A 13,958-nucleotide genomic window follows, 5' to 3' on the forward strand; every position below is an offset into this window, starting at 1 on the left:
TGTGGAACACAGGAATGTTTCTTGGAGAAACTATTATTGGAGAACACTCTTGGAGAAATATTACTGCATATTAAAAATACATCCCTTAACTCAGAAATCTGAGTGGGTTTCATGATTTTGGGGGCAGTGCTCATGTCAATCCCACACTGGTGCTCTTAGGTAGCCATTTATCCCCAAAAGTTTGGGAAGATAAAGTGAGGGTCAGAACAAAGACATAATTTAATAGATGTTTTCATATCCCATTAGAATATTTTCTCCTTTTTTCCCTGATTTTATAACCTGCATTCAGATTATACATTCGTCCCATCTTATTATTTTTCTTCTAATAAAATATATTTTAAGCCATAATAATATTTCCCCCCCTGTAAGACAGGTGTCATATTTCCTGGCAGTTAAATATTTATAACTTTTAGGATATACCCAGCAAGGGGGGTTCAAGGTTGATACCCAAATGTTTCACTTGGCCTGTGTTGGTAACATAAAATGGTTTTTGTTAGAAGTTTAATTATGAACTAGTAATAAAAAAACACTGTAAAAGATGAGATCAAGCTGAGTTCAAAGCTCTATTGGGTTGTCAAACACTTAATGCATTTGCCCTATAGCCAAGCTGGTTTTTGTACAAATTGAGAACACAACTTGGTCCTTGATCTCCCTAATGGAATTTCCCCTGGAAGGTGTTTTTGTTTTTTTTGGTCCAGGCTATTTTCCTGCTTATATTTTAAGCATATAAACTGCACTGTCCCTGTTGCTACTTGAGCTGTTGTCACTTTGTAAAATCCTCCCTAATAGCACTTGTTCTTTTTCTGCTTGACAGGTGGCCTTCCCTTCTCTGTGCCCTCCACGTGCCTGGAATGCTGATGGATAACCAGAGATTTACCTGGAATACACAGGTAGAGACTGGAGGGGGAAAATCCAACTCCTTATTGCCACTGTTATTGATATCAAAGGCTGCAAAGGTCTCAAGTCCTCAAAGAGGAGGCTTCACAAAGCCCCAGTGAGGTGATGCCTTGAGCCTTGACCCTTTATTTAGGATCCCTCAGCAGACATTTGGGCTCGTGCTGTTATTCAGGGCAGACATTTTATCACATTTTGGATTTCTGTACCAGAAAGGCAGAACTTTCTGAATTGAAGATGCCCAGAGTTTTATCTGCAGCTCTTCTGGGTTTGTTATTCAAAAGCATCTCACTGGCTTAGATGTCTAAGACCCAGTGAAAGTCAGTGGAACTCAGATAAATGGATTTTAGGGATAGGGTTATAAGCATTTGTTATGAATTTTGTGCTGCTCTCCACAGAATATTAGTCACTAACTTTATTTTGAGCTGTAATCATTATCTTTGAGGGATAAGAGTCTTGATAACAGTGAGCTGGGGCTGCACAGGTGAAAATCTTAGTATTTGTTTTTTATTCGCTCCTCTTTGTCTCTGGAAACGTCTGTCACTCTCTTTGGCTGGCATTCCTCTAATTTAATAGACTGTGCTTGTCAAGATTGGATATCAAACACTGCAGACAATCAGGTAAGTCCTTGTCATCTGTCAAATAATGGGGTCTTGGGTGCAATGAGAAAAAGTTGGCAAAGTAGGGTATGTTACATTCTGAAGTTTAAACTGGAGCTCTGTTTACTCCTAATACAAAAAGAGCATTAAGAGCTTGATAGTCTATTTGAAATTCCTTTGAAAAATGTATCCCAGACTGGATCTTTTTTACTGCTTGTCTCTTGTGAGCCTCTTTTGAGAAAAAGCCATTCTTTTAGATCCACACTGCTATAAAACCAGGGAACTGTCAGAGCCCTGCTGATCCAATTACAACTTTAAAACTTTTAAGCTTTTGATTTACAGTAAGCTCATTCCAGTTAAATACAGAGGAATCTTGTTCCTAATCTCCACATTGTTTACCAGTGTATTTCACAGGATATTTCATGTCTTTTCTCCCTTACTTATGGAAAATAAAAATAATCACAGAATCCCTGAACGGTTTGGGTTGGAAAGGACCTTAAAAATTGTCCTGATCCATGCCCTGCCGTGGCCAGGGACACCTTCCACTAGCCCAGGTTGCTCCAAGCCCCGTCCAACCTGACCTTGGACACTTCCAGGGATGGGGCATCCACAGCTTCTGTGGGCAAATTTCTTCCCAATATCCCATCTCCCCCTGCCCTCTGTCACTTTGAATCCGTTCCCCCTTGTCCTGTCATTCCAGGCCCTTGTCCAAAATCCCTCTCCATCTCTCTTGGAGGCCCTTGAGGCACCGGAAGGTGCTGTTTATTGGGTTTTGTTTTTCTTTTGTGATGAAAAAGCATCCATAAAATCCTGGTAAAGACAGTGCCAGTGATGGGAGTGTTTCCTTAGGTTTTATTTAGTTACAGTGCAACTTTTAGACAGAAAATTTGAGGCAGTTTAGCAGTTCAACTGTAACTGAGCAATGTCATTAATCTCTCTTTTTAGGCTGTCTGGGGTTGTTTGGGCTCCCCAGTTGTGCATTCAGAGCTTTCTTGCTAAGATGTACATGAGGAGACTGCTAGGAATTTTGGTTATTCCTGTTTTTTTTCTTTCCCAACACTCCTCAGCCCACAAGGAACTACAAAACCGTGGAGTGTGAAGAGTTTGTGAAATTATTTCTGATCAAGTCTGCTGGAGAGAGTTGTGTGTGTAGGTTTAGTTCAGCTGCAGGGAGGCTGCATTTCAAAAACGGAAATTTTGTTCAAAAAAAAGTAGATATTTTGACTATTTCAGCTCCCAAATACAAAATAACACATTTGGCAGTTACCTCATAGAAGTAATTAGTATTTAATTTGATAATGTTCCCTATAAACCTTTGCATTCATAAATCCATTTGCTTCTCATTTAGTAATAATTAAGTTTTAAAATGGAACGTTGAAGGAAAAATGTTTCCAGAGTTTCTCTGTTGAAGATCTTGGTCCATAATCTCTGCAAAGTTATGAATTCCCAACTAATTAACTTAAACAGCCAGGACACAATAACAGATTTGCCGTCTCTGTTTATAATTAGTTTCCAGTGAGATGTCATTTTTCAACACTGAAATATTTTCCTGCTTAACAATTACGATGATTGTTTCCAATTTTTTAAAAGACGTTCTGTGAGGACTCTGTGCTGGAAACAGTTCTGCATGTGAATAAATTGCCTTGAGATTGATTTAGTACAAAGCAAATTAGATCAATGGCATTACTTGTGTGAATTTCTTTACTCCTGCTTGTAACTTTTTACGTGATCAAGGCTGTAACTTCACTTGATGGCACAGGAGTTGCCTTTTTCCCATAAAATCAAACTGTGGCAGTTGGTTGATCCACGAAAGTTCCTACTGAGGAAAGACAGTGCACAGTTAGGAATGCACAGCTCTTGATTCCCAAATTTAGGAGTCTCAAAGCCTATAAAATAATAATAAAATATTTCTAATAATAAACTCTTGCTAAAATAAGAAGGTAGATTTCTTAACTCTCAATTATTTTTCAGGTTCAATTGGGATCTTAGTAAATGGTCCTTTTTACCTCTCAGATCCACTTTATTTAATTCCGTATGCAGGCACTTGTCCTGCTCCTTCCCTGTTATTTAAAATGCTCTTGCTGAGCATTCTTTTTAAGCATGAAATACTTCATAGATTTTAGTATTCATATTGTTTGTTTCTTAAGATGAATTTTGAGTTTGCAAAGAATGACTGTGCAATGGAGGAGCATCCTCATAGATCATCCACCTGCTGTAGAAATGTTTCGGGCATAAATGTCAGCGTGGATTTGTGCTTGAAATCTAATGTTCTTTAAAAGCATCTGCTCAATTTCTCTTTAAGAATGATATTGTTCTCCAAAGAAGCATTCAGAAAAATCCTGTTTACTGTAAATTAATTTAGTGGATGAAAATCCTGTTGGATGATGTTACCTGAATGATAGAGCTCAGTAAGAGGTGTCTGCAGTGACAATTCCCCTGAGCACTGAGGAGACCTTGGATGAAAGATTGTGCTCATCAGTTTGGGGATTGCAGAGGAATTTGCTGAATAATCATCTCTGCATCTCCAGAGCGATTCTCAAGCCCAGCAGAAATGTTTACAGGGCTGATTGTTTGTATTGATGCTCATCAATGGTTTATTTTCATAAGTCAGACACATCACAGAGGGAACACATCCAAGCCTGCTCTCTTGTGGGAGTAGTCACGTTGGCACATTTCAGGCAAAATTCCCACAAAAGCCCAGAGGATTATGGATAACGTCATGTTTGGAACAAAGCACAGAAATGACAAAATTTCTTCATGTTGTAAGAAATTCTGCTGGTTTGATGTTGTTATTCCTTCCAGTGTCTGTAGGTGCAGGAATACACATTCCCCAGGTGTGTGATAGGTGTAGATCAGTTTGACAGGTCTTTAATCTCCTCAACCTTCAAGAAGTGTGATTGTTGAGAAACATTGCAAGTCCATTTCTCTGGAGAGTATCTTCATTTCTGTCAACAAATCTCTTCCACCTTTGGCTCAAACAGTAGAACAAAGGGATCATTCTCTTTTTCCTGCCTTCACCACTGTCTCCTCATCCTGCTTCTCTTGGCTGTACGACTTTTTCAATGATGTTACCTGTGCACTTCACATTGTGGTCTCATTGCCTTTATTTTTCAATATAATTCTCTCCTCTTATACAAAATCCTTTTGTAAATGTGAGCTGTCCCAGTCGATCTGGCCATTGCTGTTGCTGTTTGTATCCTATTTTGTCACCTTCTATTGACTTGTCCTCTCTTTTGACTGCTTTGACAACCATTTCTTCACTTTGCTCTCCCACAGAAGTGCCTTTGGTGCAAACCCCTATTCCTCTGAAGGCCTTGCCATCTGGAAGAGCCTTTCTGAGTCTCTGCCTCAGTGACTTGCTGTATCTTTTTAAAATCTTATTGGAAAGCAGCTTTTCTCATTTGTCTGAGCCTCTTAATACTATATTTGATCACTTCCATTATGAGCTATTTAATTTAGTGATTATATTATTCTAATCTTTAAGGCATTTTAGAATAGTATTTGGAAGAAAAATGTCTTGTGTTATAATGCTCTGTTTTATTATACGTCTCCCTGACTGAAATAGAAATCACATTAGAATTTATTGAGCAGATTTTTATTTTTAATTTCTTACACCTTCTATTTGAGTAAGTTTTATCCCTTAATAAAAAATACAAGTAAAATTGATTTTTCAACATCTTTTGAAGGTGTTTAGGACAGACATCAGATGACTGGGTCGAGGACACCTTTCACTATACTGGGTTGCTCCAAGTGCCATCCCACCTGGCCTTGAACACTTCCAGGGATGGGGCATCCCCAGCTTCTCTGGGCATCTCAGAGTGCCCAGTGGGAAGGGTTGATATGGATTAGTTTTTAATCAAAGGAAACATTTGCAATACCTAAGTCTGGTAGAGGAGAGGTTGATCCTCACAGACCCAGTTGAACGGCAGGAGCAGGGCAACGTTTCTGGTGGAAGTTCCACGTACGAGGACTCAGCTCAGGAGAAACAGGGGATTGGGGATCAGAGAGGGGATGTCAAACATGACAGTCTCTTCCAAGAATTGTCTCCCAGAAAGCTGAAGGGCAGCACAAAATTATCTCTCCTCAGAGACTCATCCATTAATGATGTTAATGACTGTGGGTTGTGTTCAATTTGATTGTTGTCCTCAGGAATGACTGATTGGAGCCAAGCTGCACATGGACACAGTCAGTAAAATGTCCCTGAAGTCTGGCTGTCCCTAAAACATTCCTGCAGGACAGTCTGATGGCTCGTGCTGTGCTGTGGATGCTGCACACATCGCTGTTATTCATCATGCAGGTTCTGAGCTGACATGTGTGAAGGGAATATGGGATTGTTGTGAAGGGAACGCAGTTTACAAATCTACACTTAGTGGTTCTGTTGTCTCTCTCTGAAGCTGGCTTTGTTTACCAGCCTGAACTCCAAATGTGATGCTTTATGAATTGTGGAAATTGGGCTACTGGCACCCTCAAACCTTTCAAAAGGCCACAGAGATTCCCAGCACAAGAGAACCTGTGCCTATAAAGGAAGAAAGATATCTGGGCCTGCCAGGTATGGAAAAAAATACCTAAAATACTCTGCTGCTCCTCTGGAATGGCAGAATGAGCTGAGCACCTTCACAGCCCTGGGAATTTGTATGTAGGTAACCAAGCTGCTTTCTTTCCTGAGATTCTCTAGTCACCCCATTATTAGTGGTTAAATCTTGGAAGCACTGCCTTGCCACACTGGACTCAGGTAATGTAATTACCTATTTAAAATCTCAATTTCTCCCAAGTTCAGCAGGAGAAAAATGCCTAGATTCTGGTTTTGCACAGTGAGACACTTGAGGCAGAAAGCTTGGGTTCAGCTTAATTTCCATATCCAAACTTCCCTGAAGCTTCAGGTCTGGGATTGGGACCCATTATCGTAATGCATTATGTTAATGCTATAGATGAAATTCCAATTCAATCTTCTCCATAAGAAAGCCTTTGACATGATCTATTAACCATCAGATTAGAGGTAGACTGACTAATTATCATTTAATGCAACTGAATGCCAGGGTTTGTCATTTGCCAGGACTGGCTGGCTGGGGAATATAAATCTGTTAGTATGGATATCGTTATGAACTTCGGATGGAAGGGAGATTAAAATTCCCTGAATGCAATATTTATTCACAGTCATCATTCACAGACTGACACACCACAGTGTCATAAAAATGCCAGCACCTACCTTTCCATTCATATGTGGTTTTAGGAGAAAGATTAATATGATCCCAGTCGTAGTTTAGATGGACCTACGTGCTGTTATTCTTTATTAGTCCTCCATAGGCAAACATCTCTGTATGGAATGTATATTCTGGAAGAATCCTGATGGTGGGTAGCTCTTCCTTATTATAATGGCATCAAAATGACAAGGGAATAAACCCTCTGAGTCATTAAATGTAAATCCATGCAGTCACAGGACAGTTCAGCCTAAAGTCATCAGTCCCCTCTTCTCTTTCGGATGGGTCTCTGGCCACCCTCATTTTTAGTGCTGATCCTCATCTGAGCTGATTCAACCACTAATTTCCAGCCTGGCAATTAATCAGGTGCTTTACTGAAGTCCAGATAGATTAGATTGATCTCATTTTCCCTTCTAAGAAACTAGTTCTCTTAGAGGGAAAAAGAAAGGGAAGAAAAAAAAAAGGAAAAACCAGCAGATCAATATCACTGATCTTTCCTTTGAAACCTGGGCTCCATTGGATACTGATTTGCCATTTCCTTTCTAGGTCTTTACTTCTACCCACCCCTTAAGAGTGTTTAAATTGTTACATACGCCTGAGATGCAAGAATGGGTCCATAATTGCTCTCACCATTTATTTCTCAATTTAAAAATGAAATAATTATTTTAGTGCTCTCTTGGGAGAGTCATTTGATGTCCCTTAATTTAAAAAAAATAATAAATCAAAAGATCAATTACTTTCATACTTTGGGATGAGAATTCTCTTATCCTGCTGAGCAAATATTTTGCTTCATCTCAACACTTTACTCACTTCAGCGACAGTGCTCTCACCCTCCCCTGGCAATTTTAGTTTTGCTCCAGGTTCAGTACTACTGTTATTCAAAATTTAATGTATTTATTTGCATGTTTGACTGTATCTAGATTGTGTTTTATCTTAATGCTTAAATGCCTCACTTTGTCTTTTCATGTTCTCTTCCTATTCACATGATGAAACATCCTTGTGCTGTTTGTTTTCATTTTCACTGTAAAACCACCTTGAATTTGTCAGGTTTCAGTTTCTAGTTTCTGAAATTCAGCTTCTTTACTGATTTGAGTTTGGTTTTTTTCATTCTCTCTGAGCTTTTTCTCGGTACCTTTTCTGAGGTGGTTGTTTCTCTAAATAAATGAGAATTTGATGTCCAGTCTGTGTCTGAACAGCTAAAATTTTCCGTAATTATCTTGTTCTCCAATGCATTTATATCCAAACAAATTCCAATAATGTCTGTTGATGCATAAATACGACCACAGGATCTTGTAGAAAACTTAAACTATTCCAACAGGAATTATTTTTAAATTACTTCTCAAAATCATTTCGAACCACTGTTTTACCTGGAGCATCATTTCCCATCTCCTGAGAAGTTCTCGCATTGTTTATGTACATTAACCTCTGAGGTTTTAAATTCTATTTTTTTCTGAACTGCTTTTACATGCTTTTATTTAGTAAGGATTTATTTGTGTACTTCTAAGGTTTTATTTTCTTCTGACCCTGCCCTCCCTTCCCATCATCTCACTGATTCCAGATCGTATCAGCACGAGGTGAAAAATGAAATGTGTTTGGGTTTTGCCTGTAGTGAAGTGCAGCCTCTGAAATGTGCCACTCTTAAACTGTACAAAGGGATAATCTGTGGGCAGACTTTATCTTCATATCAAACATGTTCTTTTATGAAGTGATGTGACCTGCCAATGAAGTGTCACAGATTTTTCCACAGCTGGTTTAACTGCCCATTGTAACAAAAATAGAGAACTCAATTGAAAAAAAAAACACCACAACACAACAAACAGTCTCAAAAAGGTGGTTTAATATCTGAGGGTGCCTGTCTTGGAACATTGAATGGATCCCAGTTTTTCAGCAATGGAAAATTAAACAAAGGGTTTGGATGTTGTCATCTAAACCAGTTGATGGCACAATTAGGAGCTGTTGTTTTCATGGACAGAAAGTGCAATCTGCAAATAATATTCTACACAAATTGTAAAGCATTGCAGTTTTAACTTTGTGGGAGTTTCAGTCACAAATTCTTCATAAGTGAATTGGTGTTTTTCTTAGCTCAGTGTGTATGAACCTCTCTGATGCTGATCTATGTGAAATTCATATTATTTGGTCAACATTTAGTATAGAGGCAATATTTTTAGGATAATAGTCCCTGGAAGTGTTCAGTGCCAGGCTGGATGGGGCTCTGAGCAACCTGGTCTGGTGGAAGGTGTCCCTGCCCATGGCAGGGGGTGGGATGAGATGGTCTTGAAGGTCCCTTCCAACCCAAACCATTCCATGGTTCCATGGTAAGACTGTGCAATGTAAAATATGTATATTAAGCACCATGAAGATCTTCACAGGCACACTTTCCTTTTGGAAGGGAGATCAACATTTCAAACCCAGCTCCAAGCATTTTATTAAAACACTCAATAATTAAGCAAATATTCTATGATTTTGAGGCAGTCCTAAAGAATGATAAAGGAAGAGCCTTTATAACAAATTAGAAAAATTTTAAATTTATAATGTACTAAATTTTTAACCTACAAAACATTTACTGCAGAGAGGAGGGAAGATTTCAGATTGTAAGGGCTGGTCTTCAGCTCTTAATTAGGCATCAGATGTGTTTTTTCTCCCTCTTTCCTTTGCTCCCTGAGATCTGCACCTCATTTTGAGCAAACTCAGGGGTGTCAGCAGACTTCTTGCTGTTTTGGCAGCTGCCTTCAAATGTTGTGTGCTGGAGGGCATGGGTGAGCTTCAGACAAACAGTTGGGATTGTTTTCCAAATGATACTATCAAAAAAAAAAAAAAAAAAAAAAAGAAACTTAACTAAATATGTTTGCCATAACTCAGCAGAGACCCTTCCAGACCTGAATAACCTTCCCTGTCACCAGAGGAGTTACTGAAGTAGAGCAGAAAGAATATGAAATATGGTGATGTGGGGATATGAAAGGATGTGCTTTTTGCCTGGTTAAGGGAGAAAAAGCTCTGAAAAAAAGGACTTTCAGGGCATAAGAACTGGAGCTGTGAATTACAAGATCTCTCTGGTGTGATTCTCGGATCCATTCCTTCAGCAAACAAAATTACTGAGGGAAATAAAACTTTATTCCCACAGAAACAAAAGGCATATGACACAATGAAATCGATTTTATTGTTATTTATTTTGTTGTAATAGTTTACTTGTTGGAAACTGGCATTTTCTGTTTAGTATCTATTCACTTTTTCCAGCATAATGAAATTCCCACTGTCACAAGCAACAGGACTGCCTTTTAATTGGGCATAATTACATGATTTCTTTTATATTCCATAGTGACAGTAACAGCTCTACATGGACTGGTTCGTGTAGTTAAGGTATTACCACATAATTTTTAATGCAACTATCCTCACTGTCTCCAGTGTTGTCCAACTGTTGAGCACAAAAGGGGAAAAAGGTAAGTTAAAATCTATACAGATTATAATTTGCAGGCGTGTTCACAAATATTTTGAAATATCTAGTGTTTTGTAATTAAACCAATTTGTTTCTAAATGCAAGAACTGAGATATCCCCGACAAAAGTGTTCTAAAAAGCAACAGTCTCTGAGTAATTAACGTGCCAGAGAAGAAACACAAATTTTGCCGGGAAGTGAAAAAAACAAACCTGGTTTTTCTTTATGGCAAAATCTTGCAAACCCTTTTCAATGAGGTCTATTTTTAGTAAATATCTACATTTCTGGGCATCTGCCTCTTAATTTCACACTCTGAAATACCACCCAGTGGATTGTGTCCTGTCAAAAGGAAAAAGAAAGGCAAAATTATCATTATTATTCTCTGGCCCCAGAGTGTCTGATATTTCTCTGAACCTTCGTCGAACAATTAAAATGTCTGGTAATTAGAGTGGTTGCAATCTTTCAGGTTAGAAGGGTTTAGTGTTTATTAAGAGGTTGCCTTCTGTGTTGCAAGATGGTTGTCAGCATGGGGCCAGGCTGGGATTGCCACAGACAGCACAGCCAGGGATGTGTTTTCCACTCCTTCCCTGTTTTAACCCGGAGGAAGACATTGGATATGTCAGAGCTTTGCATTTTATTCATGCTCTGCTGGTCACAGATTTCCCCTGCAACTTGAATAAGTAGGTGGTGACATATTTTTGTGGTGGTTCAGCCCAGCTCACCCCAAATCAGTGTTTTGTCCCTCTTTACTGGAGCTCGGTGCCAGGCCTGGGAGCTGCTCCAGGCACGGGAGGGACTTCACAACCTGGGGGAGAACGAGGGTTTCACAAAAAGGAAGGAGATGGCAGGTTACATGATGTAATCTCCCCTCATATCATCTTTGACATAGTGGAAAAATTGGGTGTATGAGCTCAAGGTGCCCTCAGGCATCTTGACTTGCCAGTGGTACTTACTCAGCACATCCCCGACCTTGGCATCGGTTCAGAGCCACATTTGTTCACAGATGAGCTGCTCGGGAGGAGTTTGTCCAAACACTGAGGCACAAAGGCACCTGGATGCCTTCCTACCTTCCAAAGTTGGTCAGGCTGACAGTGCTCCACAGAATATCTTGTTTTCAACAGTCTGGCATTTTACTTTGGAAACCCAGCAGGCAGGGAAATCTCACATGGGTTCTAAAACTTGCTGCTTAATGTTGTCTGACTTGTCTAAGCTGGACTTTGGATAGCAGAGTTGAGAGTTTAAGGTTGGCTCTCTGTTCATGGGTCAAGATGTCTTCTCACAAAGCTTTGTAGGCTATTTGTCATAGTTTGAGGCTCCCAAAATCCAATTCCTGAGTCCGAGCCCCCCTCCCACATCTCACCCCAGTGTGGAGGGGTGAGAGGAGACCCCCTGTGTGTAATGGAAAGAAATCCAGCTACAACTTCAGCTATGACTGCTGCATGGAAGAAGAGAGACACTGCTGCCCTGAGAGTGGAAAGGATCTTTCCTTCTTCCCTTCTGAACTTTTATTGGAGGGAGGAGAAATTTGATCCATTGTAAATATTGCTTTATCGTAGGAGAGATGGTTAGGATTGTGTATATAATGTATTATAAAATTTATTTGTGTAGTGATTGTAATATAATTCCCTTCCCCCCATATTGAGTCTTGTGTTGTGTCTGGAAAACCCCTCTCACACTGGGGTGAGATGTGGGAGGGGAGGCTTGGGCTCAGAAATTGGATTTTTGGGGGTCCCAAACCACGACACTATTCAAAGTCAATAAATTGCTGAAAAGGACAGCTTTTTGTCAAAAAACCTCCAAAACTCTTCCACCTCTTCAAGTTACCTTTGTAATGAAAACATCCATTGCTTGGTGAGAGGGTGGGCAAAGTAATATAGTCCTTACTGTGTATGAAGGGATTTAGAAATGAAAACAGTACATTCGTAGATATGTTACTGCTTTTCAACTTAATATCAGTAAATTTGATTTATTTTAGACTGTCTGAATTTGCGGTTGTACAATCAGGTGGGATTCTAAGATACGTTCAAAAATTTATTTTTAAAAGTAGGATTGATATTTTTCAAAGCTGGCTTTTTCTTTTTGTATCTAAAATGTTTTGAAACCTGATCACACTGTTGACAACTTCATTGCTGTGGAATTGTTACAAGGTGTCTCTTTATATGAGATTTAAAAAATACATGATGGTTGTATTTTCCATCTTATGTTGTTAAAAGCAGAGCTTTGTCATTTCAAGTTTCAGGAGATCCAAAACAAGTCAAAATCCTAAAAATTGTTTAAAATTGTCCTTCCAGATTTGTTTCCTGAAGGTTTTTCCTTATGTTAAGTTATATACTTTATGTTCTTGTTACTAAAGTAGTATTAATTTTTGATGGCTGTTTATGATCTGAAAATGCTACGTCTGTAATATCTGGAGCATTGACCTAAAAATAATAGATACTGAAATACACCAGCACAGACTATTAGTGGCAAAATATTTCGTGGTGGTGGTGTAAAACTGGATGTAAACATTAAACACTCCTTGCTTCAATTCAGATCTTCTCAGTGGAGTAAAAATATGTCCTGAATATAAACAAAAGAAGGAAGAGAACACTGGTCACCCCTTGAGGGTTCTTTAATCCCATGGTCTCATACCTTGGTGTCCTGCAGAGGGAGTACCCTGAGCTCTGTGAGAGCCATGGCTGTAAAATGGTCTTTGTTGTTCTTCCAGGCTGTTTTTTCAGGATTTGTGCAGGATTCCCCCCTGCCTCCCAGCTCTCTGGTCGCTGTGTCCCCAGTTCCTTGAACCCCGTTTTGTGTTTCCGTTTCTCCCTCTCTATTTTCTCTACTCACAAAGTCAGCCCAAGCACTGGATAATGTTAAGCACCTTATCAGCATTCAGGAGACTTCCCCAGCACTCACCTAGGGATTCAATTCCAGGCCAGGAGTCACTGACAATACATTTTCTACAGTCTCCTTTCTTGCTGCTCCCTTTGTTTCCATTGGCAGCTTCGAACTTCTCACGTTTCTGTTCTTTGAATATTATTCCCAGCACCTCTCGAGCTCTTGCCATGCATAATGCCATTCTCCACATCTCTGCTTTTTAGTATAAAGAGTGTTTCTCGTGTCACAGTAGCTCAGGAGTTAGTAAACTGCTTTTGGGGGGGAAAAAGGGAGTGTCAAGTTGAACCAGCTGAAATCAAAGGCAAGAACGAGACCTTTCAAGGTAGGGTAGTGAAAATACAAGTAGCCTTTGCAATAAAGGATTGAAACAGCTCACAGAGGGCTGAGATGTTTTTGCTCAATCATCCACACTAGCGGAGAAGAGATTTCCAGGGAATGGTGTCTTTATTTGGCTCAATTCACTGCGCTGTTTGAATTTTTCCAGGGGACCTTGGACAGGTAAAGTATCTTTCTGCCTCTCCTTAGGCCAGAATCCTGAGATGTAGGTTTAGGCTTCTGAAAAGTGAGTCTCTTTCTCTTCCTAACAGTTGTCCGTGGATTTTCTCTTGAGTATCTGTCATGGGTTTTGTGAAATTGCCTCAATTTTACTTCTCCTTGGCATCCATTTAGATGTCAGCCCTGCAAGTGTGGCTTGGTGAGCAGCGAGGTGCCAGTGTGCCAGGAATGCTGCCATGCTGCTGGATCCTGCCTGGAGGCACAGCCTGACAGCAAAAGAGCCTGGTCAGGGAGCAGGTAAATCTGGGAGTCTGCCAGATTCCTCCCAGCTACTGAACTGCATCTTAAAGAGCAGCATAGACACAGGTAATTCTCCAACTCTTAATTACCAAACTGAGTGGGGAACTGAGCTGCCTTTGCATACCCAGTGACTTTTATGATTTTTATTTTTTGTTTATAAT

At 39.7% G+C, this 13,958-nt stretch overlaps 1 long non-coding RNA gene across 1 annotated transcript; it reads left to right on the plus strand.

The window, feature by feature from the left end:
- Nucleotides 1-829: 829 nt before the first annotated feature.
- On the plus strand, nucleotides 830-13,731 carry LOC120323365. The gene is made up of 3 exons (XR_005563733.1): nucleotides 830-890; nucleotides 1,471-1,514; nucleotides 13,672-13,731. It is a non-coding gene; the product is annotated as an uncharacterized LOC120323365 (long non-coding RNA).
- The last annotated feature ends 227 nt before the right edge of the window (nucleotides 13,732-13,958 follow it).

This window comes from Pipra filicauda, unplaced genomic scaffold (genome assembly GCF_003945595.2).
Source record: "Pipra filicauda isolate LSUMZ 115617 unplaced genomic scaffold, ASM394559v2 scaffold244_size1468961_pilon, whole genome shotgun sequence".
In the NCBI taxonomy this organism is placed as follows: domain Eukaryota; kingdom Metazoa; phylum Chordata; class Aves; order Passeriformes; family Pipridae; genus Pipra; species Pipra filicauda.